This window comes from Festucalex cinctus, chromosome 9 (assembly GCF_051991245.1).
Source record: "Festucalex cinctus isolate MCC-2025b chromosome 9, RoL_Fcin_1.0, whole genome shotgun sequence".
Classification (NCBI taxonomy): domain Eukaryota; kingdom Metazoa; phylum Chordata; class Actinopteri; order Syngnathiformes; family Syngnathidae; genus Festucalex; species Festucalex cinctus.
In genome coordinates, this window is record NC_135419.1 from 28,112,938 (window position 1) to 28,130,278 (window position 17,341).

General features: G+C 40.6%; 1 long non-coding RNA gene across 1 annotated transcript; it reads right to left on the reverse strand.

Moving 5' to 3' along the window:
• Positions 1 to 14,406: 14,406 nt before the first annotated feature.
• LOC144025906 (uncharacterized) lies at positions 14,407 to 16,659 on the reverse strand. Its single transcript, XR_013284980.1, has 3 exons — positions 16,261 to 16,659; positions 15,752 to 15,916; positions 14,407 to 14,672 (listed from the first exon to the last, which is right to left on the reverse strand). It is a non-coding gene; the product is annotated as an uncharacterized LOC144025906 (long non-coding RNA).
• Positions 16,660 to 17,341: the final 682 nt, after the last annotated feature.

Consider the following 17,341-nt stretch of genomic DNA (forward strand, 5'->3'; position numbering starts at 1 on the left):
TGTTCCGGGCATGTCCCACCGGCGGGAGGCCCCGGGGAAGACCCAGGACACGCTGGAGAGACTATGTCTCTCGGCTAGCCTTGGAACGCCTTGGGATACCGCCGGAGAAGCTGGTTGAAGTGGCTGGGAAGAGGGAAGTCTGGGTTTCCCTCCTAAAGCTGCTGCCCCGGCGACCCGACCTCGGATAAGCGGAAGAAGATGGACAGAGGACTGGTACCAGAGCCCAAGCTGTGTGTGGAGGCGAGTCCGACTATATCTAGTCGGAACTTCTCGGCCTCACACACCAGCTCGGTCTCCTTCCCTGCCAGAGAGGTGACATTCCATGTCCCAAGAGCCAGCTTCTGTAGCCGGGGATCGGTCCGCCAAGGTCTCCCCCCATGGCTGCCGCCCAGCCTGGTCAGCACCCGACCCCTTTGGCCCCTCCCACCGGTGGTGAGCCCGTGGGAAGGGGGACCCACGTTGCCTTTTCGGGCTGTGCCCGGCCGGTCCCCTTGGGTGCAGGCCCGGCCACCAGGCGCTCGCCAACGAGCCCCGCCTCCAGGCCTGGCTCCAGAGGGGGGCCCCGGTGAATCGCGTCCAGGCAAGGGAAACCTGTTTCCAATAATTTTATACATCATAAGGTGTTCTTGAGCCGTGCTTAGTCTGGCCCCTCACCTAGGACCTGTTTGCCATGGGTGACCCTGCCAGGGGCATAAAGCCCCAGACAACATAGCTCCTAGGATCATTGGGACACGCAAACCCCTCCACCACGGTAAGGTGCCGGCTCACGGAGGGGAGAGGTTTCAATCCATTTCAATTTGTAGGTGCAGGTCCTACTTTTAGCTCACCATCAGTTGAGAACCCGGCCTAACAACAGTACCATAAATTCTCAATCATATTAATGTTCATTACAATTGCATATTCCAATGTGCACATAAAATCATCCATATAAATATTAGCAATATTTACATAAGTATCATCTCTAACATCATCAATACATAATCAACAGTTATCAACAGTTGTCATCGGCATTCATAATTCTGTCAACAATAAAGTAACATAGTTGAGGTTCTTTAACCGTTCAAATTGCTTCATTCAAACATTCAAAAACAGATAGCATATTAACAGCATCGCTAATCACATTAAATAAGCCCAGCTGACTCTCACGATGACAGCAACAAACATTTCACTCACCCGGCGTCGCGGTGCATAACATGCCACCTAGTGCTGGGCGATATATCGATATAAAAATGATATCGATATATTTTTAAATGGGATATGGAATTAGGCCATTTCGTCTATATCGATATAGCGCTGTGTGCTGCGTCTGCTGCACTCACTGCCCCCTCCCCCTCCTCTTTCGTGCACAGGAGGTGTGAGGGGGAGGGGAGGGGGGTGACGCTCCACACTTGTGAAGTACTCATGCAAATCGCGGTAAAAAAAAAAAAAAAAAGAGGGAGCGAGGGAGGGGCGACACTTCGCACTTTTGTATGAAGCACACTTCTCCTTCACTCTCTACTTCTCCTCTTCTCCAACACTCCAAGCACGGCAGAAGAATTGATTGTACACGGTAGGCGATAAGCAACAGCGAATTAAGTATCGCGTCGCCTCCCATGTTAAACTGGACACATGGGAGGCGACGGGGTACTTCTCGCCACACACAGGAAGCGACAAGCAGTTGCGACGGCGGCAGAGACTAACATCACCCTCTAGCGCGGCTTGTTGACAACAGATTTGATTGGCTATTAAATTGGAGGGAATCATTGTAAACGGACGTTCCACTACATAGTTCGAGGATGAAGATTCACAATATATTACTGGAATATTACTTAACTATTGTTACTAAGTGTCCTGTTCACGTCATGGAATTCGTTGCGTAAAGTGTCATATAAAACAGGATGATGAGACCCTGCTAAAATGAGATCCTCACATTTTGCTGTGTATCGCACTGTCGAGCATGCCCAGCGTTCATTGGCTCATCAATGAAACCTTCGCGGATTGGTTGAAGCCTTGGCGACGGGACAAAAGTTGAACATGGTTTATTTATTTATTTATTTATTTTTAAAGCCTTTATTAATTTCAAGATCAACAAGCACCCAAATCAAACTGAGCACATAGAACAGAACCGTGCTGTCGTGACGTTTCAACTTTCTAGTATCGCGTCGCGGACCTACGTGGACGTTGACGTGCGCGATTTTTCACATACACGAACGTCGCCGAGAGAGAAGAGGGGAGGCCATTTTCGCCTTGTCGCCTTGCTTCCATAGGAAATGAATGGAGAGCGAGCAACGTCGCCTCCCGTGTGACGAGCTCCTGAGCCAGCGAGCAGCAGTGAGCATGAATGGCTAGCAAAAAGCTACACTACACTCGCTACACTGAGAGGAGAGCAATAGACAAGTGCAAGTGAGGGGTGGACCGTGGAAGCACTACAAATACTTTTCACCATCTAAACAGTGCCGCAAATTTAAGGATAAAGTGTGTGTAGCTGCATGCTGCAGGAGCTCCAGTCATAAACCGTCAGTTAGGGCTTGTCATATTTTATGCTTTTGTAATGATCCTTATTTGCATCTGTGGATTTCTCAGAAAGGGGAAGAAATTCTATAATTTTATTTCAGTAAACCACTTATAGTTATTAGTGTATATGTGTGTACTTTTCTCGTGCATAGAGCTCAGAAAAAGATCGGCTGATTATAGTATAGGATATTTTCAAGATTAGATTTTTATTTAACTGTGCACCTACAGTCAGACCTTTAATTTAAAAAATGGTTACACAGCATTTATATTTTATTTGAACAACTGAACATTTTTCATGAACCAGGTGAAGAAACCTGCTTATTATTTATTTATTTATTTATTTATTTATTTTTACTTATTTGATTTAGCCCCTATTCACTGAACTATGAGGTTTCAATAAAACTATTTGTGACATGTTATATTTTAGCTTTGACTCCAAATTTTCTTGCGGAGGGAAAAAAAACAAAAAATACATACATATATATCGTGTATCGATATTAAGCCAAAATATATCGGGATATGAGTTTTGGTCCATATCGCCCAGCCCTAATGCCACCCCGCTGCGTGAACGTAAAACACTCGACTGGTCACGGTAGAGGGCTCCTATAAATCCATGCAATAAGCTGGTTTAGTTCCAAAACCAAAGTTAAAATATGCGAGAAAGAAAGATTCAAACTTGTAGCTCGCGGCGAAGCACACCTACCCCACTCCTTCTACCGGCGCTATGGTACATCCGCGTTAAATCTCCTATACTGACCGCGCTGCCATATGACGTCACCACCTTCGGTGGCGATTGGATAATCACCGGTCACATGACCAGTGAAAACCCAATATGAATGAAATAACCTGACTCGCGTTTTATCATCTATGGTATACCTGACAATGTTTTTCATCATTCAAATTTGGCAGGGTTCTTAATAACATTCTTTGTGGTGTGTCAAATCTAGAAAGCATTTATTTTCACTTTACAGGGATTATTATATATTTTATTTTTTTTATCAATTCCTATTCTTCCCTTTTTGCTTGCTTACCCTTTTGTCTATCTCATATCCACAGTCACTCCTTTACCAATTGCTCCAATTGTCTTCATGTTTCTTTTTACAGTGGAAACTCTACTTAAGCCTGGTTCACACGGTAAGATTTTAAAATTGTCGGCCGATTTCCAATCTTTGACAGAAACCACACGTGAAGAGAAAAAATCACCGGAAGTTCCAGTTTTGAACGTACCGTGTGTGGTGTGTGGCCACACTGCACAATTAACACTCTCCACACGAGCCGAGTTCATTCAAGAATGTGACGGGAAGGAGTGTAAATGGACACTGGCGAGACATCGCTTGCCCTCAGCTCGGTGCTGGCGGCGCGGGTCCCACACGGAGACCACGTTTATTTGTGGAGAATGTGTGTGCGTGTATAAAAAAAAATAAAAATAATAATGAAAAATAAAAAAATAAAAACAGTGTAATAGCGCGAGCACGGACTTTCTGCTGCGTCATGACTGTTTTGATTTTGGATTCCCCACCGGATTCCTCGCTAGCTCGCTTTCTTTTTTTTTTCTTTTTTTTTTCTTTTTTCTTATAAAAGAGCTCAGAATTGTTCATTCGGTAGGCTTACCGATTCAACGTCTTATCATCATTGCTCTTTTTTGTGTGTGTGTGTGTGTGTGCGTTTGCGTGCGTGCGCGTGCGCGTGTGCGTTTGTGTGCGCGCGTGCGTGTGCGTGCAAATACGTATAAATTTATACTCATGAATTCACCTAAAACCTTATAAATATCCCATTACCCTTCGCCTTAACCAGGTACTTCAGAATCTTGCCAGAGTCGTGAGGTTCAAATGGTCAGGAGACCAGAGAAAAGGTCAGAAAAAATTAAGAGAAAAGAAAGATAAGTCAAAGTGAAATCCAGCACCGACCAAACACTTCCTGCCTTCCCCATGGTTACAAAATCAAAGTCTTACGCCAACCCCGGAAGCCTCTAAATTCCAACAAATTAGCGAGATCTCAAGAGACCAGAGGAAAAACTAAAGAGAGGAAGGAGGGAAGGATCGATGAGGCAGAGTGAGATCCATAGAAGCCAGTACATCCAATCCATCAAAGTGAAATCCAGCACCAACCAAACCCCTCCTGCGTGGTTACAAAACCAGAGTCTTATGCCAACCCCAGAAACCTCAAACTTCCAATAAATTGAGATCTCAAGTGACCAGAGGAAAAACTAAAGAGAGGAAGGAGGGAAGGATAGATAAAGCAAAGTGAGATCCACAGACACCAGCACCCACTGATTCAAGGGGCTGTGGGTGGGAGAGGCAAATTCTGTTTGAGTTTCAGTAGATGCTGGTGCGATGGATCTGGCATGCATAAGGACCACCACCAAAGAAAGAAGCCGTCAACCGCGGTCCAGCAAAGCGAGCACCGCCCTCCCCCTCACCCCCCCCCCCCGGAATCCCCAGGCCGCGGCAGCCCCAAGGCCACCCCCAAGCCACCCGAGCAGACACCGGTCGGCGAGCCGAGCCAGACGCCCGGAACACCCCCGCCCCAGCCCCGGCCCACACCCCCGAGCCCAAGGCCGCAGAACGAGGCACGGCGGGCCCCCACAGCGACCCACCGGTCCCCAGCCCCCCACGACCCCCCCGCACCCCACCCAAACCCGCCACCCGCCACGACCCAGGCCAGTTGATTACATTCGGAGACTTTTGATTCAGGCAAATGGATTACAGAAAGTTCAATCAGTTCATCTTCACCAGTGATTTGATCGCATGTAGTTCATGACAGAAGATTCGTTCAAATAGATTGTTGATCACTTGTTGATTAGTACCATGTGGATTATCACAGTCCAGCAGCTTTATTTTTTTATTTTTATTTTTTTCTTAAGAGCTCAGAATTGTTCATTCGGTAGTCTTACCGATTCAACGTCTTATCATCATTGCTCTTTTTTTTTTTTTTTTTTTTTTGTGTGTATGTGTGCGTGCGTTTGCGTGCGTGCGTGCGCGTGCGTGTGCGTGCAAATACGTATAAATTTATACTCATTAATTCACCTAAAACCTTATAAATATCCCATTACCCTTCGCCTTAACCAGGTACTTCAGAATCTTGCCAGAGTCGTGAGGTTCAAATGGTCAGGAGACCAGAGAAAAGGTCAGAAAAAATAAAGAGAAAAGAAAGATAAATCAAAGTGAAATCCAGCACCGACCAAACACTTCCTGCCTTCCCCATGGTTACAAAATCAAAGTCTTACGCCAACCCCGGAAGCCTCTAAATTCCAGCAAATTAGCGAGATCTCAAGAGACCAGAGGAAAAACTAAAGAGAGGAAGGAGGGAAGGATAGATAAAGCAAAGTGAGATCCACAGACACCAGCACCCACTGATTCAAGGGGCTGTGGGTGGGAGAGGCAAATTCTGTTTGAGTTTCAGTAGATGCTGGTGCGATGGATCTGGCATGCATAAGGACCACCACCAAAGAAAGAAGCCGTCAACCGCGGTCCAGCAAAGCGAGCACCGCCCTCCCCCTCACCCCCCCCCCCCCCCCCCCCCCCGGAATCCCCAGGCCGCGGCAGCCCCAAGGCCACCCCCAAGCCACCCGAGCAGACACCGGTCGGCGAGCCGAGCCAGACGCCCGGAACACCCCCGCCCCAGCCCCGGCCCACACCCCCGAGCCCAAGGCCGCAGAACGAGGCACGGCGGGCCCCCACAGCGACCCACCGGTCCCCAGCCCCCCACGACCCCCCCGCACCCCACCCAAACCCGCCACCCGCCACGACCCAGGCCCCGCCACCCCCGGCCCCCAAACCCCCGAACACACCCCGACCCCCAACACCCAACCCCCCACCCACTCATACCTCCACCCCCCCCAAACAAGCCGCCCCCCCCGACGACCGCCAACCCCCCCGCGAATCCCGCCCCCCAGGAGCCCCCCCACCCCCGGAAACCGGCACCGGGCAGCAGCGCAGAGAGGGAAGACGTGCCCACCCCACCTCCAGCCGTGCGAAAGGAGCACAGCGGCGGGAGGGGGGAAGCAGAGGAGGAAGCACCGGGGGAGAGGCGGAACACCAGAACACCGAGCCCGGTGGGAAGAGGCCCCGGTCGTCACGCCAGCGTACTACTGACACCTAACCCTGTTACTGAGTCCGCCAGCTCGCCGACTGGCGAGCTCTACCCTTACACCGTGAATGTGGCCCCACCCAGTGTATATACAAGTGTGTGCGTGTGGTGCATTAAAATTGGGAGCAGGTGAGTCGGAGCAGAGGGAAAAAATTTCCCCTACTCCGATACACCCGCATCCCCCCCAAAAAAATGAATATGTATATGTGTGGTGCATTAAAAAAGGAAATGGAGGGACAAAGTGGTGGGGCAGGGACACAGATGGGGGGGACCACAGCGCTGCCAGGCACTGCAGTCCATCCCCCCTGATGGCTCCCCGCCCCAACTCACCCCTCCCCTTGGACATGAAGTGCATTAAAATTGGAGGAGAGTTGAAGGGTGAAGACGGTGTTTCCACCCTTCCCCACCCCACCAAGAAATGTGTTGTGTGCCCTATGTGTATATTTACAAAGTGTATAGTGCAAAACTAGTGAAGTGAGTAAGAGGAGCGACCAGCGGGGCCTCACCCAACCCGGCGGGTGCATCTTTCTGGCATCCCATTGGCTAAGAGGAATCTCTACCATAGGTATCTATGAGCCTAGATAATAGATCAGTGTCTATACAGCGTCCTCATCAATCATCCCGCGGCCCATGAGGTGTTTTTGTAACTATATTAACTAACAGCCGACGAATTTGTGCAAAAATTCAAACAATTGATGAAGGCACAGTGAGTTTTTAATTGCGACGAGACGGGCCTTTTTTGGAAAAAGATGCCTCGTCATACCGGAAGTTTCCATGAAATTTCGTAATTTGTTTAAAAGAATCACCCAGAAAAAGTGTTCACCAGTCGGGCGTTTGCTCACTAAGATGATGTTTGCCTTTGACATTTTTGAAGGATTGTTTAAAAAAATAAAAATAAAATAAAAAAATAAAAAAAGCAAACATCCTTGGATCAGTTCTTTACAAAACACCAGGCAAAAAAAAAACACTTCTGAGAGAGAATATGAACCAAAGAGGGCAAAAAACAATGAGGACAGCAGTTAAAATGGTAAATGACCATCATTTTTATTCTTTACTCTATTCTTTGTTATTTACATTACGCACAACTCTCGTTTATTGTGCAATAATCTAATTGTAACATGTATTTGTTACATGTTTTGATGCATTTTTATGCTTTATAAAACATTTATGTCTGAATTTTGGGAGGCTTGGAACGGATTAGGGCATTTACATGGAAAATGCGTCTCTACTTACAAAATTTTGTACTTAAGAACTTTCTTCCAGAACTAATTTCGTAAGTAGAGGTACCACTGTATTCATACCGTCCAACAAACTATCCAGTCTCCACCATTAAATTTAACCCATGCTTCCCCTTGCTTGTTTCTTTTTTAGGTTGCCCCAATTAGTCCCTCCATTTCATCACTACTTGCCCTCTTGCACATCTATTATATTCACGCAGATTCCCTCGCTGCCCCAGCCTTCCTTCCCTCTCTTTGCCTTTCTAATAATACAGTGGCAGTGTTTCTAATCAGGGGCACAGAGAGCAAATTAGCAGCCGTCAGATCCTCTCTACGCTCTCATCAATCGGCTGTAGCTGAATGGAGGCAAATCTCAAACAGGAGAGACAAAATGAATATTTAGTAGTATGCTTGCCTAACCTGGAAATTTAAATGACCTTTATGTTGTGTGACAAATATCAGTCTGCTTGTGAGTAGCGTGAGCATTTGTGTATATTTGAATGTGTCAGGGTTGTGGCAGAAGATAAATGGAAGACAATTGGCTCCACGGCAGTAATCATGAAAACAGTCAGGTGTGTTATCGCAGCAGTGGTAGCTGACAACCGTTCTTACACATCCAAAGAGAAACGCACACATCCCTGAATGTTTTCCTCCCATCCAAATTCAATCAGACCGCCATCCGCCCGACAGAGCAATGTGGCGCTGCCCCCATGCATGACAGTATCAATTCAATTACAGAGAAAATTGATCCATATTTGACTCATATAAACTCATACTCAGGATGACAAGCGGCTGCTGCTGCTGCTGCTGCCAATACAAAGAAATGTGCATTTACACCATAATATTCAAGCTGGAGCTTTCGAAACCATTCTCACCAGGCATTTGTTGCCGTCACATCACGTTATCTATAAATTAGGCCTACGAAATATCTTTTCATTTCCTAGCAAAGCAAGAAATGGTAGAAGTGGCAAGTGACCAACACACATACAATATTGCTGCACATGCAAAGAAAAACAACACAAAAGAGATAGAGACGCTGCTGAGGGGCCCCTTGTGGCTTGAACAAATTTCCAGTCAGAAACAATCAGCTGCAGTGCAGACATTGCTAATTTATTCAATTTCATCCTTTAGACTACTGTCTCTAGCAAACTGTCACATACAAAAAAGCACATATAGCCACCCAAATAAATCTAAACATATGCAGAATCTGCAGAATCGCCCATCTATCACTAACCCTAATGTACAACATAACCCTACTAGTGGTGAAATACTGTGGTAACAGTTGAATTCATGTCTTAGGCCATTTTTAACAGATATTTATCATTTGAACATCATGGCTTTGTTTTTAGAAATCCTCCTATTCTCAGTGCCACTGTTTACAAACCTCCCTATCACTCCACTTCTTTTATTGAGTTTTCAGAGTTTTTTTTTTTTTATCAATTTTTACATGCTACTTATAATATATATATATATATATATATATATATATATATATATAGATGTATATATATATATATATATATATATATATATATATATATATATATATATATATATATATTAGAGGTGTAAGTCGATAAAAAAATTTAATCGTAATTAATCACATGACTTCAATAATTAACTCACGATAAATCTCACATTAATCGCAAATTCTATATCTCAATTTTCTGGTCCTGAAGGAACACTCAAATGTTCACCAGTGAGTGGTCTACTGTTGTTGTTATTCTTGGAGAATGCTTTCTTAGCTTTCAGGCTTTTCATTTCTTCTGTGAATTGTTCTTGCACTGAATTCACAATAGGCTCTGCTCCTTTCTTTCCTTCTGAACTTGTACTTTTACTTGTTTCTTGTTTCATACCTTGGTGCAATTTGTCTAGTTTCAATCTAGCAATTGGTCTAACTACTCTTGACCAATCAGAGAACTTCTGTGGGCAGTTCAGTAATGACGTTTCTTCCTTTGCAGTAGTGTTAAACACAAGTGCCTTGTGAAGCCTATGATCATTTTTTCTTAATTCTCCCACCTTGATTTCTCTTACCAGTAATTGCTTCTGACAGAAAAACTGTGGCTCGGTAAATTGTTTTGAGGTCTTTAGTTGTTCTTTCAACGGTAATGGCATTTCATAGTGGCCATTGTCCTTTTGTTTAATGTTCACTCTCAACTTTGAAAGGAACTTCTTGAGGATCTTCTTGAGACACAGGATTATTTTCACCAGCTTGTTCTGAAAAGTCTGATTCAAGGACTTTAATAATATCAGCAGGGGAAATGTCCTTTGCTTTGTTTCTGTAGTGGACTTCGGTTTTGAGATTGGCTGAGGGTGCAATGCTTGGTGTCACCTTTTGTACCACTATGCGATGACTTATCCCAATAGCATCTCCATAGTTTACGCAGGGATTTCCATTGCCAACAATACTCCATCCAAGATCTGTACGTTGTGCAAAAGGCTCATTGTCTTTTCCAGCTACAACTTCCCTTGGCAATAGGGCTTGTGAACAGTTGTAGCCAATGAGGAGACTTACTTCACAGTCTTGGAGAGGAGCTATTTCATCTTGAAGATGCTTGAGATGGGGCCATGCCTTTGCAGTGTCACTTGTTGGTATGTGAGTTCTGTTGGCAGGAATAAACTCACGTGTGTAAACTGATGGTAAGGAGATTCTTTTGCTAGAGTAAAATTTTTTTAAAAATGAAAGTCAGAGAGTCTCCTTGATTCCTTCGCACATTAAAATCAATATGCGACTAATATAAAAACATTTACCGTAAAATAAAACATCTTTGAATAAGTCCCCCTGTTTTAATCCGGGATAAAACATTTAACGATAATATTCGTCAGTAAAGACACAAGGGGTATAAGCCGACGTTTAAAGCGTGTAAAGACGTCGCTAAAGAGTAAACTCTCTGAATAACTTTAAATTATAAAACGTTAGCCTCACGAATAATTAGTCAATACGGGAATCGTGTTGTTAAATATTAATTACAAATTTTAACGGTATACGTACGCATTCAATAAAAATACAAGCGGGCGATTAATACTCGGCAAAGTTACGCCTAGAATTTTTAAAATCCGTAAAAATGTGTAAACACGTTTTGTTTTACTTTGTTTTGGAGGGACCGAGTATTTTGAAACATTTCATAGTAAAGCGTAAGGAGAACTAAAAAGTTTCATAAAGGTAATAATTTGACTTTATAAAAAACAAACAAAAAATAACTTAAAAATGAATAAAATACTACAAGTAATTAAATATTCAATTCAAAAACGCTTTTATTTGTCCTCGAGGGGAAGTTAAAAAACAAAACATGAAATCAATGAACATTAAAAAAAAAAAACAAATACGAAAAATAATAAATAACAATAAAAAAAACAACAAAAGAAAGTGCTCCGTGCTTCACACTAAAGTGCTACGTGTCAGTCAGTCAGTCTGTCGCAATTTGGCCCGGGAGGGGGGTCACTGTTCAAGAGATTTTAGTGATCTGGGGACAAATGTAGTCCACCTCCTACTTCTCCGCCGCTGTGTTCGTCAGAGTGGGGCGTCTCAGCCTGCTGAGATGATGAACGCCACTCAAACATTCGATGAAGTGAGTGAAACGGATCGAGCAGGATTCGGTCACAAAAGGAAGATAAGGCTCTGACAGGGTGTCCAATGATTTTTGAACAGACTTTAGTGATATTAAGTAGACGAGTCCGGTCTCACAGGGGTGATGGAATGGAACCAAGAAGTGAATGGGAAAGTTAGAATACGCACTCATATACAAGTAACTAACTAACTAACATACGCCTAAAAGCAAAAGTAGGTAAATATACGAGTAAAAATTGATCAAAAATCAATAAGTATCCATATATTATTTGTACAAAATACACCGGCCACCTTAAAACGATGCAAAGATAATAGCGAAAAGTCATAAATGTAATACAAGTTAATCATACCGGTAAGAAAAACATAAAATAGTATCATCGAACATCTATTGTGAGAACTCGGAAACTATTGTAAAAAAAACCAAAACAATATAGTACGAATAATATTTTTATCTGAATTATGTCGCTATTTTTAAAGCGTTAGATGGGTAGACGTCTTAAATAATATTATTCATTCAAATTAAGTAATTTAGTAGCTGTTATTTCACAATCATGCTTGTAAAAAATTGTTTACCTACGCGTATCATTGGAAAGTAAGCGCGATTTGTAAGGAAAAAAATAAATCGTTCAATCAAAAGTTAAATGTCTCTTAGTCATACAAGATACACGTTTGTTCACTATATATTTAGGTAAATTGCTGCAAAGAGCGGTTTTAAGATTAAAAAAGATCGTCGCGGTAGATTGTTACGCTCTGATTAAATCTCATAGTTTTGTGTTTTAAATCCAGGGGTGATTTAGTATAGCTAATCTTACAGCCTATCATATTCAATAATATCTTATAGGCTAATTTAACAATGGGTATTTCTAAGTATTTAAAAGAAAAAAAAAAACTCACAAAGACTTGGGATCTCTTAGTTCGAATACGTCGTGCAGCGATAAAACTATTTAGAATGTTAAACGTGCTACATCTTCGCTAGCGATAAGTCTAAAGACGTTTTATTTATCTTCGAAGGGTAAGTTAAAAAAAACAAGAAACAAAACAAAACATAAGGGTTTCACGAAACAAAGCACTATCGGTAACAACAATAAAAAGAAAGTATCCATATATTATTTACACAAAATACACCTGGCACCTTAAAACGATGCCTACATCCCCCTAAAAAAAAAAACTAAATCGTAAACAAAACAAAAATAAAACTACATCGACCTTCTTCGCGTACGCACCATGTCCCGAACATAACATATTTCATACCCGAATACTTTCTAAAAAACTACAATCCTAAGCCTTACAAGGGTATTGATAGAAGCCATGGTAATAATTAGAAGATATTTCATTCATACATCATCAAATAAAAAGGTTAACATCAAGATAGAAGACTCTTACAAACACCAGCTTAAAGATTTCAAAAAGTATGACCCCCCACAATACATTGCCCTAGTAAATTAAAGAATAATTTCTAAATCAAGTATAAAGTTCGCTGCATTTTAACAGGCTCGAACATTCGTACCTACATTTCTCTCTTTTTAAAAAGAATGTATAAAATTATTTATACACGACTACAAAGTAGTATACTTCAGATCGAAGCATCGTATGACAATCACTTTCAAAGACTGTTTTACTGCCCCCTCGGAGTAAACACTGACACCTTACACACGCATGCACACATGCACACTTTGAACCAGCCTCCCCCTCCGCCTCCTAAATCAGTTACTGCTTTAAAAAAAAAAAAAGTTTACGATTACAAGTCCTTTTCATAAATCAGTTTAAGTAAAACAAAAAAAAAAAAACAGTATATTTATTAGTTTTTTTAAATATTACAAAAACGATAAGAGGATAAAACCCATTTCCGCGCAGCGCTTTCGTATATACAAACCTCATAAACTTAAACTACAACAAAAATACATAGAGACATCCGATAAAATCGTATAGACACAAATTATAGCACTAGCGGTAACAAAACTAGAAACAGAAAAATAGCATTTTATACGTGTACGCATCTGCAGAGGGGGTAAAACAACTTGTGCACTCTGCTCATGAGAGTGCCACCAACACCTTCTCTAAGCCTAATCCTTTAAAAAAAAAATAAAAAATCAGTACATTTATTAGTTTTATAACACATTAAAAACGTAAGAGGGGGTAAAATTCTTATGTACAACGCAATCTTATATACAACAACTCAAAAACATAAAATACATAGCCAGACGTACCTTCTTCACGTACGCGCCATATTCCTAACATAACATATTTCATACCCAGATACTTTCTAAAAAACTACTAACCTAAGGGTTACAGGGCTATCCATTGAAATAATCCGAGCTGATAATTAGAAGATATTTCATTCATACATATTCAGATAAAAAGGCTAACATCAAGATAGAAGACTCTTACAATCGACAGTTTAAAGATTTCAAAAAGTATGATCCCCATAATACATTGCCCCTCCACCTCCTAAATCAGTTACTGCTTTTAAAAAAAGAGTTTGCGATTACAAGTCCTTTTCATAAATCAGTTTAAGAAAAACGAAAAAAACAGTATATTTATTAGTTTTTTAAATATTACAAAAACGATAGATGTTAAAACCCGTTTCCACACAGCGCATTCGTATATACAAACCTTATAAACTTTCCTTTTTCCTTTTCCTTTTATTATTTTTTTGAACATATAAACAGATGAACAGCAGAAATAAAACAGAAAACAACAACAATCAAAAGAGAAGAAAATCCCAATAAAATAATCATTCAATCAATCATAACTTACATGTTCAAAAGGGAGTAGGAAGAAGTTAAAAACTTATCTAGTCCTACCCCTTTTACTCAATATATTTAAACTTATTTCATTATTAATACAATTTTAATTTACTAATTATTAAAAAAATAAAATAAAAATAAAATAATAATAATAATAATAAATGATATATATAATCCAAGTTATATATATATATATATACATATATACATACATACACACATATATATATATATATATATATACATATACACATATACATACATACATATACACACATATACACAAGTGCACTTAACATATTCACATTTACCAAAAACATATATACATAAATTTACTAAACATATACCATAATACCTAGACTTAAACAACAACAAAAACTTGGCTTACATCAGTAGACTCAGTAGTTGATGTATCTGATGAGTGAGGTACCCTGTCTAAAAGTTTGTCAGTTGTTGATAATGTCTCTACAAAAACCATTTCAGAGTTGTTGCTGGAAAGGGGTGTGAAAAACCAGCTGGGGGAAATCACACCTCAATCTTCGTTTCAGTATATCCTGTCTGAAATAGAAAATTAAAGGGAAAGTTGAGCACAAGATGCACATATTCACATCACAGTAGGGCTGCTCTATTATGGAAAAAAATAATCATCACAATTATTTTGGTAATAATTGAAATCAAGATTATTCTAAACAATTATATTTTGTTCAAATCAAGAAAATATTTAAACATTTGAAAATAAGACAATTACAATCATATGAAACTGTAATTATGTAAGTTGCCTTCGGATCCAACAAAATGTATAATATATTATTATTATTATTATTATTATTATTATTATTATTATTATTATTATTATTATTATTATTATTACGTTAGCAAAAATTTGAAGTTGGGGTGCAGTGTGTGTGCAGTAAGCTAGTTTTGACATGGGTGTGTGGTAAAATAACTCGTGTGGGCGTGCCACAACTCAAAATTAGTATTATTAGTGCTGCAGCTATCGAATATTTTGGTATTCGGATATCCTACTGAAAATTCTAGTGAATAATCGTATATTTGGATAGAAATACAAATATACCTATAGGCCTATATACTTTCTTGGTCAAAGAACAATTATAAATACAGAAGACAAAAAAACACATTTGCATGTAATAATTAACAACCAACTGGTTTTCATTTTTAGAGAATCGATTTTATTTATTTATTTATTTATAACTTAAATTGAGCTTGTCAGCAAACTATTTTTCTCTGAAACAGTGAGATTTTAGACAAATCTCTCCCCATAGATTTCAGATAATGTGTTTCAATATGAAGATTTATATGTTACCTGTAGTCTGAAGCATCAAGATCCCCGTGTTTCTTAACACTGTTCACAAACCCCTTAGCTTGTCCATTCTCATCACATCTTTGTCAACTATAAACCTTTGACGGATTACTTGTTCACAAAAAGAATTTGTAGCTCTCAGCATTGGGTTGTCTAAAACACACACACACTTAATATGTACAGAGTCATGCTTTCTAATTAATGCTGTCTCGAAATGTAAACAGAATACAAGTGACATATTGCTGACCAATGCTTTACTTTTGAAATGTGTAATTTTAGCAAAGTGACAATGAAATAGTGCAATGTAACAACTCACATTTGTTCGTCCCTGGTTGCTGTTTCTGTTGCTGTTGACTTTAAGACCCTTGTGTAATCTCTGAAACAAAACTGCACCTCCATTGTGACACAGTCTTTTGTCTTTAATATGCAGAAGAATGGAACAGTCTTTCTTCATCTCAGCGGCCTGCAGCAACCAACCCGCCTTTAGACAAAAAACAATTACATTATAAGTGTTATTGTCACATCACCTCTTTACAGTATATGCACATCACAGATTTAAGTAAAGTAAAGTGTTTGTTGAGGTTGATGAGAGAGAGTTTGGGGAAAAGGGAGTGTGTAGCTGTGACTATATTATGACTCTGATGGGGACAGGTAACTCGAGTTTGGTAACAACTGTTGGATTCACTCGATAAATCATTCAGCAGCTCGCCTTTTTTAATAAACTATAGCCTTAAAACTTAACCTAGCAACAAATTATTTTCAGCCCTATACTAAATATCAGTCACATTAATAACAGAAATGGGCACGCGTGTGTGTAGCACATACCTGCTGACAATGTTTCTGCTTTGGCGAGATGATCCCTCTTCCGTGTGCCTTCCAATCCCAGACGAGTCTACTTTGAAATTTATTTTTACAAATGATGCAGATGGCTGGAATAACGGGGCCAGCTGAAGCGATGGGCAAACCTGAACGGGAACGAAGTTTTTTCACCACTTTCTTTCTAACTTTTTTTCTCCTTTCGCTCTCCGACGTTGTGGTCGCCATTTTTGATATGCGGTTGCTATGGTGAGGAGAAAGCAGCAGCTACCTGATTGGCTCATGTGACGTAAATCACACCGCTACCGACCTAGTGGCACTACGCCCATACGAGAGATCACTGCGCCTCATCGTAAAATAGTGCCGGGGTTTCACCACCGAAAACACAATCATAAACATAAAATAATAAAAACATACACGTCTAAGCATACCTATAAACATCACGTATATATAAAATGTACAAATTCTAGCATCCATCGTCTTATAATAGATACCATATAAAAATAAAACGTATCATTTGTAACCGAAACGTAAAAGAGTTAAGTTTGGTTTAATATAGGGATAGTGTTCAGTAACATTAAAAAGATGGCTGCAGGGGGGTTTAGTATGATGCTAGTTTCGATCTGCTGTCGCCAAAAATTTAAAATTAACCCTACTTAATATTTAAAGGCTACTCTAATGCCATACATTGTTCCGTCATCCAAATTGTATAATTTACAAATTGAGTACCTTTGAATCAAATTTTTAGGTTTTACATTCATTATCAACATTTTAATACCCTAATTTACTTTTGTAGACTAACTTTAATGCTCCCTCTCTTAATCATACGCTGTAACATCCTTTGCCCTTTAGATGACGCCGTTTACCACGGCGTGAGGGAGTCACACCTCCCCGCCACCCCATTGGCTTTTACATAGTCACACAGACAGACAAGTTTTTAGTCTAAGAAAAAGAAGGACGCGGTTCTGAAAGGGGTTAAATAACCGCCCTTTACGCACGAATAATCTATTTTTTCGTCTATATTTCCCCCTCTCCATCGGTTAGAATTGGTTAGAAACAGAAACTTTATTTTTTTAGGGCCCGAGCAGCG